The 17,645-nt window shown below is 46.3% G+C and overlaps 1 protein-coding gene across 2 annotated transcripts in view; it reads left to right on the top strand.

Annotated features, from left to right (window-relative positions):
- The first annotated feature begins 1,702 nt into the window (after positions 1-1,702).
- Positions 1,703-17,645, top strand: part of SLC39A14 (solute carrier family 39 member 14) — a 67,527-nt gene continuing 51,584 nt past the window's right edge. For both annotated transcript variants that reach the window (XM_004707595.2, XM_045286623.1), the window contains exon 1: positions 1,703-1,789. The gene's annotated coding sequence lies outside the window, so the exon portion shown is untranslated. The remainder of the gene's footprint in view (positions 1,790-17,645) is intronic.

The following is a 17,645-nucleotide window of genomic DNA, read 5'->3' as shown; positions in this document are numbered from 1 at the left end:
AGGCCCTTTGATAAATGCCTCATTACCCTCTGCATAGTATTGACAGCTTGCCGGGAACAGACATGGGTTTGCTCAGGGACCTCGGTTTTAAGTAGAGATTTAACAAACCTAATAGGTGCTTATGGGCTTCATGCTTCGCAGAGCCCTAAAAAGCACGCTTGTTTGACTTACCCTCCAGTGGGTTTTCTCATTACTTTCCTAGAACTTCCAAGACAGGAGTCCTAAGGAATGAACCGTTTCTAGCAGCCACCCAAGGTGGAATTAAGAGCCTCAAACAGATGACATAATGTCTGAAATACTTCAAGAAAGACACACATAACAGGTTATTATAAAGATGAAGAGGCTCTGAGGGAAATTCTGCAAGAGATATCATTACTTTCTAATTGTTTGGACAATAAATGAGAAGAATCCTATTCCCACCCCTTACTCAACGGAGATACTGATTACAGGGTGAGGATAATTGAATTTTAGAAGGAAATTTAAAAAAATACTTTCTGCAAGAGTGACTTAAAGAATCTAGCCTGTGGTGCACTCTCTCTTCCTGTCTCCATCCATCCTTGAAGAGCAAGCTGCCGTGAACCTGCATCAGATTCTTCCTTCACCTGCTCCAGGAGGAGTATGCCTGGGGCTCCTGTCCCCAAGACCTTCAGAGTGAGGAGTGGTCATGCTTATCTACCAAGCTAGTTGGCTTAGGGCCCACTGCTCAGATCCCAGGACCCAGGTGTGGAAATGGCTAAGGCTCTGGGGCATCAAGATTCACGTGGCAGCTGGCTGAACTGCAGAGGAAATCATCCAGATGTCCCCTGGAGAAGAACAATGGGAGTTTCATGGTGGGGAGAGGTTTTTCCCCCTAAAAGAAATTTGCATTTCTGAGGTCCGATGATGTCCATCTCAAAAGCCCAGTCCTGCTAGGACTCCTGGGGCACCCCTTACACAAAAATGCCATATTCTTTACCCTATCTCCCAGCTTTGGGTTGAGGACTATGGCTCTTTCGAGCACCTGATCCTTTTGAAGGGAGGGTTGACATCGAGTTTAAAATAGTTAATATATAATTTGAAACTTGAATGAGAAATGTGTGTTCTTCGGCTGGTAAGCAGCAGAAAAAGAACATTACGGAGGGCATGAATACGATCCCTTTCAGAAATGCGTTAGGAAGAGAAACCTTTATTTGAAACCAGAAGTGTTAAGAAATACACATTCCTAGCAGGTGAGCAGTCTGACCCCTAGGAGTGTGGGGATGGAGGCCAGACTGTCAGAGAGCCTCACGGGTAAGGAACGAAAGGTTCCAACGGGAAGTTTCCCAGGGAGGAAAGAAGCCTGTGCGGACTCCGTGAATTAACAGAATTCGCGGAAGGGTTAGACGAGTTAGCCCGTGGAGCTAGGGTCTCAGCGTCAGATCATGCGACTGCGAAAAAGGTGCTGAGTTTGTCCCTACAAACCCTCCGCAAGCGAACCAACCGCTGGCGTCGGTCCACGCAGCCGGCTCCAGCACCTACCCGCGCACCTCCACCGCCCGCGCAGCACCACGTGGCAGGCTCTGGGGAGAGCTGGGCGGGGCGAGGGGCGGGGCCGAGGGCCAGTGTGGGTGGGCCCTGATACTGACATGCTCGGTATATAGCCGGGCATGCGCGCCGTGGCGGGGACCGACGGAGGGAGGGGGCCCCGAGGCGCACTGTGCTGCCTGCCGGGACGCACGGGCTGATCTGCTGCTGGTGGAGGCTGCGGTGCGCCCCAGGGCCTTGCTGGTGTCCTTGCGCCGGGCGCAGGTGACGTCCGCTTGGAGCTCAGGTGAGGGCTGCAGAGCGTGCTGGCGGGGCCGCGGGGAGCCAGAAGGATGGGGCTCCCATGCGGGGAAACAGCGCGCTTCCAGGGCTTTGGGGTCAGGGAGTGGGGGTTGGGGGCACTCGCCGTGCAGAGGACCGGGAGCGGAACGGTGGTTCCTCGACCCGGGAGCCTCTTCGGAAGACGGATAAAAGGGCCCGGAGGGTTTGCAATGAAGGCGGCACCTGGCCGCGGTGCAATGACTTGGGGGTACTTGGTGGCCAGGGAAGGGAGGTCGCAGGCTGCAGTCTCTTGTACGAGAGAGCGTGGGATTTGTGACCCAGAGAAGGGGGCCCAGAACGTGGAGAGCCGTACTGGGGCTCAGGGCCACGGAGGATGGACAAAGCAGAATCCATGGATAAATAGATGGGCAGTTCTTGGCGTGTGTCCCGTGGGGCGCTGCTCCTGACTTTGCTTTCCTGCGATGGACGGCGTCCGCTGCCCTCCCAAGGACCGGCCTACCTCCCAACTGGCCAGGAACAAGCGCTAGAGGAAAGCCCAAACTAGGCGCGGATGGCTTGGGGGTTATTTTTGGTCAGCACCAACCAAGTTAGGTGGTCTGGCTTACGCTGCCCCCTCTTGGTGGGACAGGGCAGCGGGACAAAAGAGCCATCCCAGCAAATGTACCATGTTATTCTAACGTCAGAATCAAGCCAACAAAATGTTCCCAGCTCCGTTTTGAAGATCACTGGTATCCGCCAGGGCCTGGGTTCCAAAACAGAGCTGCTTTGAAGACAGTTGAACTGGGTGCCCTGGAGGTCTCTGGACATGACTTTAGTGAGGAATCACAGCCTCTTCTGGGGCGTGAATGGGACCGGGGGACAACTATGATAAGGCTCCTTTTCCCGGAGTATTCCTGTTGTTTGGATTTGCGACTTTAACCACTCTTCCCTAAGATCCCTAGGCCACTTGGATAGGTGTGCTACTGCATTTAGAAAGTGGTGATGTAGTGAGTGATGACGGGAGGTGACCTGGACTCCCCTTCTTCCCTAACTGCCTTTGCAAACTTGGGGAGGTCTCAGTGCCAAGGCTGGGCTAGATAGCTTGTCCTCAGGATCTACAATTCTGTGATCCCTACCTCTTACAACACAATCCCTAAAGATTGTGTCGTAGAGGAGCTTGCCTCCTTGGTGAAGCAAAAGGAGGAATGTCCAAAATCACAACGCTTAGTCTGCTGGAATGAAAAACCACACATTGCATTTCCTGTTAGAAAACCGGTGACTTAGACCTAGCAACGTGGCATTGTTGTTGTGAACCAATTGGGTAGTAGTCAGGAGGTACACTAGGGATCTTCTTGCCTTTGGTTTGCAGATATGACTAGACTGCACCAGATAGGATTAATTCAGAGTGGAAGAAGATAAGTGGAGAATAGCAGTATATACGAGGGGGTCTCCAAAGACTTCATGGAAAATAATATCAAAAGATGAAAAATTTAAGCTTTATTTTTCAATAGAAGCTCCATCAAATTCAAGATTCACTTGTAAGCAATGATACCAGTCATTTAAACCATCCCTAAAGAACTGGGAATTTAACTAAGCTAGTGTGGTCTTTTTTGCATTATTAAAGAAAATGGTTGCCCTTTAAAGATTTGAGATTAGGAAACAAAAAGAGGTGAGAAGAAGCCAAATCAGGACTGTGAGGTGGATGTCTAACGATTTTCTGGTGAAAGGCCCGTAAAATTGGCCTTGCTTGATGAGAGGAGTGAGCAGAAACATTGTCATGGTGGAAAGGGAGTCTCCGGTGAAGCTTCCCTGGGTGTCTTTGTGCTAAAGCGTTGGTTGTCTTTCTCAAAACACTCTCATAATAAGCAGACGGTATTGTTCTTTGGACTTCCAGGAAGTCAGCCAGCAAAATGCTTTGAGCATCCAAAAAAAACCTGTTACCATGACCTTTGCTCTTGACTTGTCCACTTTTGCTTCGACTGGACCACTTTCATCTCTTGCCGTTGTCTTATGTTTGATTTTCAAGATCTTACTGGTAAAGCCATGTTTCCTCTCACAGTACACTTCGGTAAAGAAATGCATCAGGATCTTTCCTCTGCTTGTTTAAAATTCCCACTACAGTCTCTGCTCTCGATTACTGATGAGCTGAGCGAAAAGTATGTACACCTTTACTCCTTCAGTCAGAGTTGTTTAAGCTGAACCAATGGAGATGTGCACGACACTGGCTGTTTCTGCTGTTAATCACGGGTCTTCTTCAGTTAGAGCAGGAGCAAGGGTAACTTTCCCCTCACAAATTGACGTGGATGGTTTATTGCCGTGACTGCATCTTCAGCCTGGTCTTGTCCCTTCTTAAAATGAGCTATTATTTGTACACTGCTGGTTTCGTTGGGGGCGTTGTCTCCATAGGCTTTTGGTAAGCATCGATGATTTTATCATTCTTACCACTCTTCACCATCGGTTTGGTGTTTGTTTTTGCTTTAATTTGTAGCAGAATTCATGTTTTAACCTCTTAGTACATCAAACTACCTCCTGTTCGGGCATATTATATAGTAAGTTAGTATGAGTTTATTTTGGTGCAAAAAAAGTTTGAAATTATGCATAGATTTTCCTAATAAGCGTGTTCCATGAACTCTTTGAAGTGCATCTGGACCAGTTTATGCCATTAGAATGCAGACACTTGTTGGAGAGAAAGAACCTTCTGCTGATTCACTGGAAAGTCTTAGGGAAAAATGACTGCCCCCCCTTCTCCCACCCCAACACACACACCCCTTTAGATTTAGGTTTGACTCTGCTGCCTTCAGTTACTGCCACTAAGTCCGTTTGAACTCATAGCAACCCATAGGACAGACATTTCCTCTCCTACCTGCACAGTACTAGCTTTTTATGAGAGTTGAAAGCTTTATCTTTCTCCCTCCAACCCATGTCTACTTTTTGTAAGATCTTGTGATCCAAATCATAGTGCTTCTGAATGGATTGTGTATGTCTGGGAATCAGGACATTTCCTCTCCTGCCTGTACAGAGAAAGTCAAATGATCACCTTGATGAGTCTTATGAGCACCTGATGCCTGAAGAAAGCACTGCTTAGCCCTAATTTTGCAGAACCACAGAGTGTTGGATTGGAGGGACCTTGGTAGTTTTTTGACCTGACTCCTTTATTTTTTTTAAGTAAAGAAACTGTACCCAGAGAAGTTAATAAATAGTAGCCACCAAAGAGTAAAATCTCTTGAGTCATTAAAGGTTAAAAAATAAAAGCAAATATTTTTATTAAGGGCAATATAATTTATGAATTATGGAACTATAGGATAAAGAGGAATCACAGAATGCTCCACTATGTGTAGTGTTGTCATAAAGCCGTATTTATACACTAAACCAGGAACTTAGGCTCCACTATTGTGATTGGTCCTTGGTGAGGTAATGCATTCAAGGGTGGGCTATCTGGAAGCATGGCTTTCGCTCTGTTGCTTTGCTGTGTATGTGGATGACAGTGATTGGATGCAGTGCATCTCGTAAGGGATCACAAAGTGATCACAAGTTGCTTACTTGATAGATTTTCTAAGAACACATGGTAGAATATTTTACCCATGGTTTCATGTGATGTACTTTTAACATTGGTAGCCTAGTTACAGCTTATAAGAGAGCACTGTGTGCTCAAACATAAAGAATAGAAAGATAGAAATCTTTGCTAAGACAATCACAATACAGTGAACCAGGTTTGTAAGACCTCTAGAGTTATAGAAACAGGACAGGTTCCTTCATCCTCTATTGAACAGGTTTAAAGTTCGAATGAAGCTGATCACCTAAATACTAAGTTATGCGAAACGAATCTCCAGTTACCTGCCTCCCCTGCCCGCCACCCCCCCAAATCCTACATTATTCAGTTTATACAACTGTTAATTGTTGCTAAGGGAAAAAGTAGGTCAAACAAAACGGAGCCAGCTTCCATTAGAAGGCACCTTAATTTTAAAATCCCTTACACATTCCTTCATTTTGATCAAGGAGCGCAATAAAAATCATGTGATCTTGTATGGACCACTATCGGAAGAGGCCTTTCTTCTTCCTAGGCTCCAGCATGCAGTGATCTTAGATGGCGGCTTGTTTCTCAAGGCTGTAAGACTCTGGACGCTCTGAAAGCTGTAAGGTCTCCAGCCCCATGGATGTCTCTAGCATGCCGTGGCTGCTATGTCACAGCGGGAGACTCCTGCCCTGCAGTTCCTTTACGGAGGGTGGGCTTCAGGCTCGGCCATAGCAGAGGGAGAAGGTGGCTCTTGAGAAAGGCCTTCTCCAGGAGTAAGCGTGAATCTGTTTGAAGTATGAATGCTTTTCTGTGTACATTATTCTCTTTGTGAGCAATAGAGAGGGTTTTTGGAGATAGGATGTTTGTAAAGCATCTTATACAGCAGATGTTTACACCCAGAAGAGCAGCAGTCAGGATACGTGCCAGTAGACGGGTGAATAAAGTGGAGCTAATCCAAGGTCCTCCTCTAGATAACCAGCTGGCCATCACGTCAGTTTCCCCCCAGCGAGTGACCCATGGGACCGAGTAGAACAGCCCCATGGGGCTTCCTAGGCTGCCGTCTTTACGGACCCAGGGCCACCAGGCGGCTGAAAAATCACCAGCCCTTTGGTTGGTCGCCGAGCACATGCCCATTGCATGCCAGGTTTCCTTCTGTGGGTCTAGCTAATTAGATTGGCAAATAGTTTAGATTGGCAATTAGATTGGCAAATAGTTTAGATGATTGGCAATTAGATTGGCAAATAGTTTATATGCAGAATGTATCACCTGTGATTTCCAAGTTCCTTATTTTATTCATTTCCCCCCAGCATATATATATATAAATGGTATTCGGTGAGATAGCCGATCCTTGATCTCCACTGTGACCCGGTGGCATAGATCATTTCAGGAGTTTGCCTTATTAAGTAACAAGACCTATCTTGTACAGCACATCATTTATTCAAAAGAAACTTCAAACCAGAAAACCCAGTCCAGAGATGGCTTCAATTCTGATTTTTAGACGTTCTTGTTCCCTGATCCACCATGCGCACAGTCATCCATCCGCTCCTGGCTGAGTCCTGTGGCAGGTGAGCGAGTCCAGGTACGGGCTGCCGTCTTCTTTCACTGGGAGCGATCAGCCTAAGTCATCGTTCTCTGCAAGTTAGTAGTTTAGGGTTAGTGAGAGGAACCAGCCAGAATCCCTTCTCTGGTGGATTCAAGAGAATCTTAATTGATGCTTTTATGACAGTCCCAGAAACTCACAGGGTCAGTTCTACCCTGTCCTGCAGGGTCACTGGGTCAGTAGTGACCTGATGGCAGTGCGTTTGGCTTCTGGTTTTCAGGTTGGATTGTTGAGTAATCTTTATTCTTCTTGCTTTGAGTTATCAAAAACTTAGATTTATAAAAAGTACTCTTTTTATAAAGAATTAAGGATATAAATCTTAAGGACGATCTTTTTAAAAACATTCTTTTATTGGGGGCTCTTACATCTTTTATCACAATCCATACATTCCTCCAGTGTGTCAAGCACATGTACACATATGCCGCCATCATCATTTTCAAAGCATTCTTATGGATAATCTTTTTAGAAAGATTAAGGATAATAGTCTGATATCATTCTTGGATTAAATCGGATTGAATTAAATTTGATTCAGGGCAAGGGTGCTCAATAAGGGAAGGCCATTGCCCACCCTGGGGAAAGACGGGCCTTTGTACTCCTGTCGAGAGCTACAGTCTGAAAAACTCACAGGAGCAGTTCTGCCCTGCCCTGCAGGAAGGGTCTCTATGAGTCCGTATTGACGTGGGTTTTTGAGTTTATTGACCACCCAGCAATGGCATGGGTTTTTGAGTTTATTGACCACCCAGCAATCGGCTCATGAGGCGGTAATATGTGGAGTCCACATGGAGTGTCTTCACGTTGAAAAGGACCAAAGGCAGCACCTTCGCCCAGGTTAACTGAAAATGTGAGGAAGGAGCTAGTTGTCTCTGTGCATAACTGGGGGGGGGGGTGTCTTTGCTTTTGTGGGTTGAAGCTCTTGCTACCGGAGTCTCCTGCTTCTGCCTCTTTCCGACTCCTTGGAGGCACGGGTGGGTGAGGGGTGGGTGCGGAAGGGGCGTGTTGCCTGGGGCCCCAGGGCAGGGCTCACTAGATGTCTACTGTGGGACTTTTGTCACCTGGAGGATGGCGGATGTCAGAATGTCAGGAGATAAGGAGTCCAGAGTCTGCTAACCCAGGACTGCTGCCAACCAGGGGCCTCCTGCCCTGCCAGGGGGCCAGAGGGCAGCAGGGCAGCCTCAGCACAAGCTCTTGGACAGCCCGGCACTTTCGTCCCACCCTTACTGTGGGCACAGAGGAGGGCAGAAGCTAAGACTGGAAGACAGAACCCCTACTGGGCTCTCTGCACAGGAGCCCAGAACCCGCCTGGTAAAAGGAAACTAAACTCCATGTTCTCAGGTCTCCTAACCCTCTTCCTTCCCGGTGAGGCCTGCGGAATCCGAGGTTTGGTGGAAGGAGACAGTGATTGCCCTGACTTCATTACCTTTAGTACCTAAATGTGTTCTTTCTTAGTCAGTGCACTAAGAGAAAGAAAAAAAAAATCAGTTTAAAGTTGGGACTTGAAAACAAGAAAGCTTATTTAACGTTTATGTTAAAAACACATGCCTCTATTTGTATTCACCAGACTTTGATTTACATCCAAGATCTTTTCATTGAGTCTGTGCTTGTGTGCCGTGCAGTCTGGCTCACAGTGACCCTGTAGGACAGAGGAGGGTGGCCCCAGAGGGCTCCCTTTATGGAAGCAGATTACCAGGGGTTTTCTCCCACGGAGCAGCTGGTGGATTTGAACTAACAAACTTTTGGTTAGCAGTCGAGCAGTTCACCATTGTGCTACCAGGGATCCCAATAGGCTTTCTGAGAGTGCACCTCTTGACTGGAGAAGAAAGCTTCGCCTTTCTCCCTCGGAGCAGCTGTTGGCTGTGAATTGCTTGCTTCAAGGTCTAGGTAGATTTACAGATGGTTATATGCCAAAAGTCTGCCCTCAATGTATCACCTGCGATTCCCAAGTTTCTTTATTTTATTCATTTTTCCCCCAAGCAGGTCACATATTCACCTAGCTAACAAATCCATATTCAGTGAGATATCTGATCCTCGATCTCAGCTGGGGCCTTGGAGGCGTCGCCTTGGGCTACCAACTGCAAGGCCCACAATTCGAACCCACTGGGTGCTCTTCCGGAGAAAGAGGAAGCTTTCTGCTGGGTTAGAGATCTACAGCCTCAGGAACCACAGGGGCTGTGGGACCCCGCCCTTTGGCTCCCTGAGTTAGAATGGTCGATGACTGTGAGTTTGCTTTGGGGTTTGGTTCCAACCACCCTCTTGCTCTTATTCCACCCTATTCCTGCCTGCTAATTTCTTGGGTATCTTTCCAGTGGACGAGGGGTTTTCAAAATGTTTGTGGGACAATCACATCATCTTGCTACTTCGTTTTCCCACACACTTTCAAAGTCCTTTGCATTGGTGTCGCCCGGCCCCTCCTTTCACTCACCGCAGCCTCTTAGACACCTCCCTCAGCCCCTTGCTCTTCTCACGGAGCGGCAGATGGCGCGCTGCCATTCTTTCTAGCGTAGCTGCCCACCATCCAGTAATCTGGGAGTCGTACTGCTCCCCGCCCCATCACTCACGTTATGTTTCCAGTATCTGCCGTTGCTTACATTGTGGCCATGAGGAACTCTGTCCAAGTGGCATTCTCTCTGTGCATCAATATGAATATGTTGTCAAAAGCAAGGTTGTTGGGTTAAAGGATAAACGTCTCTATTAGTTGGGGCTTCTTATAACTTTATTTCGTTCAGTAAAATGAGAGCTTAAAAGACATTCACAAACCAGTCTTCATTCAGAATTCGGCTTGGTTAATGCACATCCCTAATTCGATCACTAGGACCATACTGGTGCAGCCAGTTAGTTAGGTTGCTAATAGACCTGAGCCTGCCCAGCAGCTCTGTGGAGAAAGAGCTGGCAGTCGGCTTCCATGAAAACTGCAGCCTAGAAAACCCTAGGGCAGTTCTGTTGGGGGTGGGGGGGTAGGGGGTTGGGGTGGTGGGGTGTCTCTATCAGTCAGATCCATGCGTAGCACCTAACAACAATGGATGGCAAGTCTTGGTTTTTCATCTGTATTAAGTGCTCTCAAGCTTAGCATTTCTCAAATTGTTTGTTCCCAGAACTCTTTCATGTCATAAAACAATTGTTGGGAAGCCCAAAGAGGTTTTCCTTATGTGACGCTGAGATCCAGTGATGTCAAACATTTGAACTGAGGAATGTAATAACGGTATTTATTCATGTAACATACAAGAAGGAAGGCCATTACATGTTAACATAAAAATATATTTTTGTGAGAGAAAAAAATTAGACTTTCCAAAATTATAAAGTAGTGAAAAGAATGACATCATTTTTATCTTTTTGCAAATCTCCGGAATTCCAAGTGCTTTATTGGTTTCCCACCAAAGAGACAGCAGTAAAGCTGAAGGTCACTGGTGAGAACTCCTTAGTCAGTCTGGGACACAAGCTGTGTTAATCTCTGAAATGTAGACTTGTCCCCCAGATTTCTTCCTTGGAAAGTTTTAGAGAGCTCAAGGCCATGCAGGCACACATGCAGTAGCTTCTGAGAAATGAAGTGGAAAATTGAGATCCTGTTTTAACAGCATTAGGATGTGACCCAACAATTCTACTTCTAGACAAACACTCAAAGACTCGTAAACGCAGGATTGCAGTAGAAACTCGGGTACTCCTCATGTTCACTCTGGTATCAGCCACACAGCCACAAGGTGGGGAAATCTCAAGTGCCCATCAAAGAGGAATGGCCAAGCAAACACGATAGAGGATATAATGGAGTTTTATTTATCCATAAGAGAAATGATGTTCAAAGACATTCTGTAATTACTTGGATGAACCCGGAAGCGGCTGTGCTGAGTGAAATGGACCCAGATACAAAAGGGCAAGTGTTGGGTGATCCGCATATGGGAAATTCCTCGGATAGGCAAATGTGAGAGGCTAAAGCGGCTATCGGGGAGAAAGATGAAGCTGTCTACTCCTGCAAGGAGTTCCCGTCTCGGAAACCCACCTGGGGGCAGCTCTGGGGGGTCATACAGGCCACTAAGTCAGACCCCAACTCGTGGGTGAGTGAGAGCCGCTGAGGGGAGAATGGGCAATTCTTCCTTACGAGGTCATCTGAGTTTCTGTTGGGACAGACGAAACTCATGGAACAGAGGTAGTGTACAATTTGTTCATTAAAAAAAAAGATTAAAATGGCAAATATTTCTTACTGTATCTATTGACTTACCGTATATATATTCGAGTATAAGCTGATCCGAATATCAGCCAAGGCACCTAATTTTACCACAAAAATGCATTAAAATGTGCTGAAAAACTCGGCTCATACAGGAGTATAGACGGTATTTTTTTAAACACAATGAGCCCGTTAGCACGTGGGCGTATTCCCGCCTTCCACTTCAGCAAGCTCCTTCTCCACTCAGCCGTAGTAGCCAATGTCTCCGTAAACGTGTACTCTACTTCAGCCGTTCCCTTTTAAACTTTTAATTTTGAACTAATTTTTGACATCCAGAGAATACTACAGAGAAATAGAGGATTCCGTTATGTCCCTCATCTCTAATATTAGCATCTTATATAACCATAGTACTATTTTCTTTCTTTCTTCTTTTTTTTAAAGATCATTTTATTGGGGGCTCTTACAGCTCTTATAACAATCCATATATCAATCGTGTCAAGATATTTGTACATATGTTGCCATCATTATTTTACAAACTTGCTATTTGAGCCCTTGGCATTATCTCCTCTTTTTTCCCTCCCTGCCCACCTCCCACCCTCATGACCCCTTGATAAGTTATAAATTATTATTTTCATATCTTACACCAACCGCTGTCTCCCTTCTCCCATGGTTTCTGCTCTTCACCCCCCAGGGAGAAGGGGGTGGGTGGCAGGGGTTTACACGTCAATCATTGCGATCGGTTCATCGTTCCATCCCTCCATAGTACTATTTTCCAGAGTAGGACCTTCAGGTTGATCCAACATGATTCACTACAGGCTGGTGATTTGGCCGTGAGTCAGAATGGACTCAGCGGAGCTGAGTTGGAGCGAGCTTAGAGACCAGCTCTTACTGCGCTTGGCCTGCCTCAGTCCTGCCCAGAGTCCCACACTGCGTGCCCTGGTTGCTTCGCCCGAACCTCGTCCATGCTGTAGCAGTTTCTTAGCCTGCCCTCCCTGGAATGGGATCACTCGTTTGTGGCAGGAGCACCACAGAAGGATGCTCTGTGCTCTTCAGAGTGGGGCCCTTGTGGCATGGTGACACAGCGTGCTGCCAACCACAAGGGCAGTTTGGAGCCACGACCTGATCAGCTTTCTACCCCTGTACAGAGCTGCCGTCTCAGACACCCACAGGCCAGTTCGACCCTGCCCTCCAGGCTCGCTGTGAGTCCCAGTCACCTCGGCAGTGAGTCGACGTGGAGTGTCAACCCCGGGCATTCAGTGTGTCACTCTGTCGTAATCGCTGGACACACGTGCACCTTCATCACTTGCTTTTACGTAGGGTCTGCCCAATTTCTGCACTGGCAAGTCCCCGCCTTGCCCTTTGCAGTTTGATAGAGCGACGTGGAGACAAGGCAAATTGCATTTCTCTTCGAGCTGCCACCCCCTACATTTCAATCTCCGTTTGTGGATCTCATCTGTGACAGTTCTTACTGTGGGGTTTGCATAATGCTGCTTCTCCGTTGGTCTCTGTCACGTTTAATAAGTAGAATTCTCTTACAAGGAAGAGCTGTTCCTTCATCTTTTGCGTTATGGGTGAAGATCCAATGTGACCATGACTTGGGCCTCCACTCTTTCTCTTTGGCCATTAGCAGCTCCTTCAAGTTGCGGGTGTTCTTTCGATTAACTCGGTCCTTTTCTGAGCATTTCTTTAATGTCTGGTGCCTCAAGCTGTTTCAGTACAAGAGCCCGCCTTTCCCATGGTCCAGCCATAGATTCGACCACTTCCCTTTGTTGAATGGCACTGAAAACCAAACCCTAGGTGCTACACGTGCTCATTGCTACGGGGATGTTTGGCTTTTAGGCCTGCTCTCAGTGGACGCAGCTGAAAAAAAGCAACGTGTTTGTATGAATTCGTGCATGTGCGTACATTGATTTTCGGTGTCTGCTGGCCACCCATTGCTTCTGAGTCGTTTGGAGCCCATAGCGATCATATTCGGGAGAGACGCCCCGGTCCCTGAGGAACCCAAGGCTGCAAAATGTTTCTTAAAGTAGACGACCTCGTTTTCCACCTGCAGATGGGCTCATGGGTTTGTGCTCTGTTATTAGAAGCTAAAAGGGCTGTCCTGAGCCAAGATCAGAATCATCAGCCGCGCACCCACGCCTTTTAGGTCACCTGTTTCTAGTAAAAGCGTGCAGCACGCGTGAGGGTCTGATGGGAAGGGAACTGGAGTGAGAAGGGACCGAGCACCCAGAATAGCCCGCTGCTGCCACCGTGACCTGAATCTGTCAATCCACTGCTCGACCGGCTGAAGGTGGGTCTGTCTGTGGATCAGAGAGCAAATGGCTCTCCCGTGGCCGTTGTAACAAAGTACCGCAGACTCAGTGGTTCCGAATAGAGTCATGAGGAGATGACTTACTGGTGGGTCAGCGTTAAAGCAGGTTCGTTTCCTAACTGGACTCCGTATACAAGCAAAACAAAACTTTCAAAATAACTTTCTTTTTAAAGTAATGCATGTTCATTGGAGAAAGGAAGGGTAAGTCAAAAGATAACAGAAATGACCATAAATTCCACCACGCAGAGTAAAACTTTGAGTATGTTTTTAGTCATTTTCTATAAAGATACACATTTTTTTAAAGGAAAAGCTGTCTGCCGTACATACAGTTTTGTAGACCTTCCTTGCCGTATGTATTAGTCTAGGTACTTTGGAGAAACATCCACAGCAACTCATGTATAAGAGAGAGTTTTATGTAAAGAAAATGTGCATCACGAAAACATCCCAACCCAATGCTGCCCAAACCCACAAGTCCAACATTAACCCATTAACCCAACACCAGTCCACAAAGTCCTCCACCTCACAAAACAGAGGCAATGATGCCGACTGCAGGAGGAAAGCAAGAACAAACAAGCATCTCAGCACTAGCAGGGGTCTCCACACGGCTGCTCCAGCACCCAGGGCTGCATAGGGATAGGTCCATGGGGCTTCTCCTTGAGGATGTCTTATAGGAAGTCAATCTTGCAAGCTGAAGCAGGAAACTGCTAAGGCAGCTGCACCCGGTGTAACCATCACAAAACAAGAGACCCAAGAACTAGAAAGGCGAGGCTCACCACCCATTTATCCCTCCGCCTTTCAATTAGCCCCACATGTGATTATCGGCCAGGCTGGCACAATTAACTAACTCACCGTATATCATGAACTTCTTTTCATGTCATTCTCCAAAACCACACTTCGTGGGCAATTACTATGTAACCAGTACTGTCCTGTATCTTCATCATCTCATGTAATTTTCTCAGTTACTCTGCGGGGGAGGGCGGATTAGTGTCTTCATTTTTCTAGATATAAGGAAAAGAAATCTGATAGAAGTTGTGACCTGGTCCAAAACCTTGATGCTGGTAGCAAATTGCAGACTCAGGATTAAAATGAAGGTCTGATTCAGCCCCAGACTCTGAATCTCTGTGTTCTATGTGCATTATGTTGCAGCCTGTTGACAGTCTTCCACCGGTATACGTGGGCTAAGGCTATCCCACGAAGGTAGGGAATCTTGTCTGCCTGCTGCTGTAGTTCCTGTGCCTGGCACGTTTGGTTCTTAAGAAACGTTTGGGAATGTGCATTTCTGTGAATCCCTTAAAGCCCCTCTGCCATGGAGTATATTCTGACGCAAAGTGGCCCTGTACGGGGTTTCCCAAGGCTGCAAATCTTTGCAGGGCAGACAGCCTCATCTGACTCTTTCCGCACAGCTGGTGGATTTAAACCTCTGACCATGTGCTTAGCAGTCCAGCGCCCACCCAACAGCGCCAGCACCCTCATTCCAGACAGTTTCTGTGGCATGAGTTGGGGCTTGACAAGATGATTTTAAATGTTTATCTAAAAGAATAAATGTACAAGAGTAGCCAAGAGCAGTTTTTAAAAGAAATTGAACCTGCAAAAGAGATCGAGAAAAAAAAAAAAGGTATAACATGAATAAGCTTGGTGTATTTGCATTTGCATTGCAAATGATAAATGGACAGACTAGAAATGTCCAAAAATAGATCAAAGTCTGTATAGGAATTAAGCAGTTTCTTATTAGTTCTAGTCTCGTTAACTTCTGTACTCGTAGCCTCAGTATCCTTATCTGTAGAATGGACGGGAGAGGGGAGATAAGATCTGTTCCTTCCATTTTAAGAGTCACCTTTTTTGTTGTTTGCATGTATCAGAAGTAGGAAGGCCATCTAATCATATACATTTAATACTTTTTCCCCCTGTACCCTGCAAAGTTGCCGTTGATGTTCCATCATACAGTTAGAACAGTATTGTAGAATGTATGTGAATAATGCTGCTGAGAAGGCTGACTGAGAGAACGGAAGTAAACTGCTTAGCCCGGGGCCTGGCAGATGGTAATAATGTTATATATTTTAATTAGTATTAAGGAAGTGGTGTTAGCACACCCAGGGACAAGGGAACAACAAGTGATCCAAATCGGTGGTGAGGAGGGTGTAGGAGGCTGGTAGCGCTTGATCAAGGGCAATGTAACCGAGAGGAATGACTGAAACCCAAATGAAGGCAGAACATGGTAGTGGGACAAGAGGAAAGTAAAAGGAAATGAGGAAAGAGCTAGGAGGCAAAGGGCATTTATAGAGGTCTAAATAAAGGCATGTACATATGTAAATATATATGTGAGGATGGGGAAATAGACTATGTGCATATATTATAGGTTTAGTATTAAGGTAGCAGATGGACATTGGGCCTCCACTCAAGTACTCCCTCAATGCAAGAACACTTTGTTCTATTAAACTGCATTCCATGATGCTCACCTTCCCGACATGATCGCTGAAGACAAATGGGTGCATCAGCAAATCTGGTGAAGAAAGCTGATGGTGCCTGGCTATCAAAAGATATAGTGTCTGGGGTCTTAAAGGCTTGAAGGTAAACAAGCGGCCATCTAGCTCAGAAGCAACAAAGCCCACATGGAAGAAGCACACCAGCCTGTGCGATCATGAGGTGTCGAAGGGATCAGGTATCAGGCATCAAAAAGCAAAAAATGAAATCATTGTGAATGAGGGGAGTACAGATTGGGGACTCAAGACCCATCTGTAGGCAACTGGACATCCCCTTACAGAAGGGTCGCCAGGAGGAGATGAGCCAGTTAGGGTGCAGTATAGCAACGATGAAACATACAACTTTCCTCTAGTTCCTAAATGCTTCCCCCCCCCTCCCATTATCATGATCCCAATTCTACCCTTACAAATCTGTCTGGACCAGAGGATGTACACTGGTACAGATAGGAACTGGAAACACGGGGAATCCAGGACAGATGATCCCTTTAGGACCAGTGCTGAGAGTGACCTGGGAGGGTGTAGGGAGGGTGGGGTAGAAAGGGGGAACCAATTACAAGGATCTACATATAACCTCCCTGGGGGACGGACAACAAAAAAGTGGGTGAAGGGAGATGTTGGACAGTGTAAGATATGACAAAATAATAATTTATTAATTATCAAGGGTTCATGAGGGAGTGGGGGGCAGAGAGGGAGGGCAACAAATGAGCTGATGCCAAGGGCTTAAGTGGAAAGCAAACATTTTGAGCATAATGAGGGTAAGGAATGTACAAATGTGCTTTACACAATTGATGTATGTATGGATTGTGATAAGAGTTGAATGAGCCCCCCAATAAAATGATTTAAAAAACTAAAACTAAAAACTGCCATCAGAGGTTTCCTCTGAGGTTTGACTCCATGAATGCTGAAGTCCTACACAGGCTGGAAAAGGCCAACATTTACTTTGGATGTGGTTTTCCTCATGTATGTATATATTACATTTGAAGGATGAAATAAGGAACCAATAAAGAAAACACAAGTACTAGGAAACACCGAAAAAACAAACTTGAAGAGAGAGGACAGTGTATGCGTTCAATGTACGCTAGGGTGCAAAGAACAAAGAATCCAGCAGATGCTGGTGCAGCCTAGGTAGGGAGCATTCCATGTTTGGGATTATAGCCCGAGGCTCACTGAGGACTTGAGGAACTTGGTTCCTTTAAGTGTGTCTTTCTGCTCTGCCTCCTCACAAGTTGAGTTTTGTCTTTGGTTGTTACTCTGAGGCCAGGCAGGAAGCGGGAAGGGGAGGAGGAGGAGATGGCTACCATAGATTTGCACTTGCGTCTCATTGGCTAGCACAACCCCATGGCCACCCTTAGTGCCAAGGATATATTTGGCTTTACCTCTTCTTTCTATCCATGGTAGACTCTATAATGGAATTTACAAGGGAGGTAGAGATCCTTTACTAAATAAGATTGGGAGAATTGACTATTTAGAAACCATAAGCAAAAACCAAAAAGTTAGATTGTATTTCTCACACTGTGCCAAGTTATATTCTAGATCAGTGGTGCTCACACTTTTTTAGCATGTGAACTACTTATAAAATGATCAAATCAGGTATCAGACATCAAAGAACTAAAAACATCATTGTGTGCTTACCTTCCCCATATGATCGCTGAAGACAAATGTGTGCATTAGCAAGAGTGGTGAAGAAGGTTGATGGTGCCCGGCTATCAAAAGATATAGCATCTGGGGTCTTAAATGCTTGAAGGTAAACAAGCGGCCATCAAGCTCAGAAGTAACAAAGCCCACATGGAAGAAGCACACCAGCCTGTGTGATCACGAGGTGT

The sequence above is a fragment of the Echinops telfairi genome, unplaced genomic scaffold, assembly GCF_000313985.2.
Source record: "Echinops telfairi isolate 266 unplaced genomic scaffold, ASM31398v2 ScPeMD7_9;HRSCAF=40, whole genome shotgun sequence".
Taxonomy (NCBI): domain Eukaryota; kingdom Metazoa; phylum Chordata; class Mammalia; order Afrosoricida; family Tenrecidae; genus Echinops; species Echinops telfairi.
This window is presented reverse-complemented; position numbering and strand designations above follow the sequence as displayed.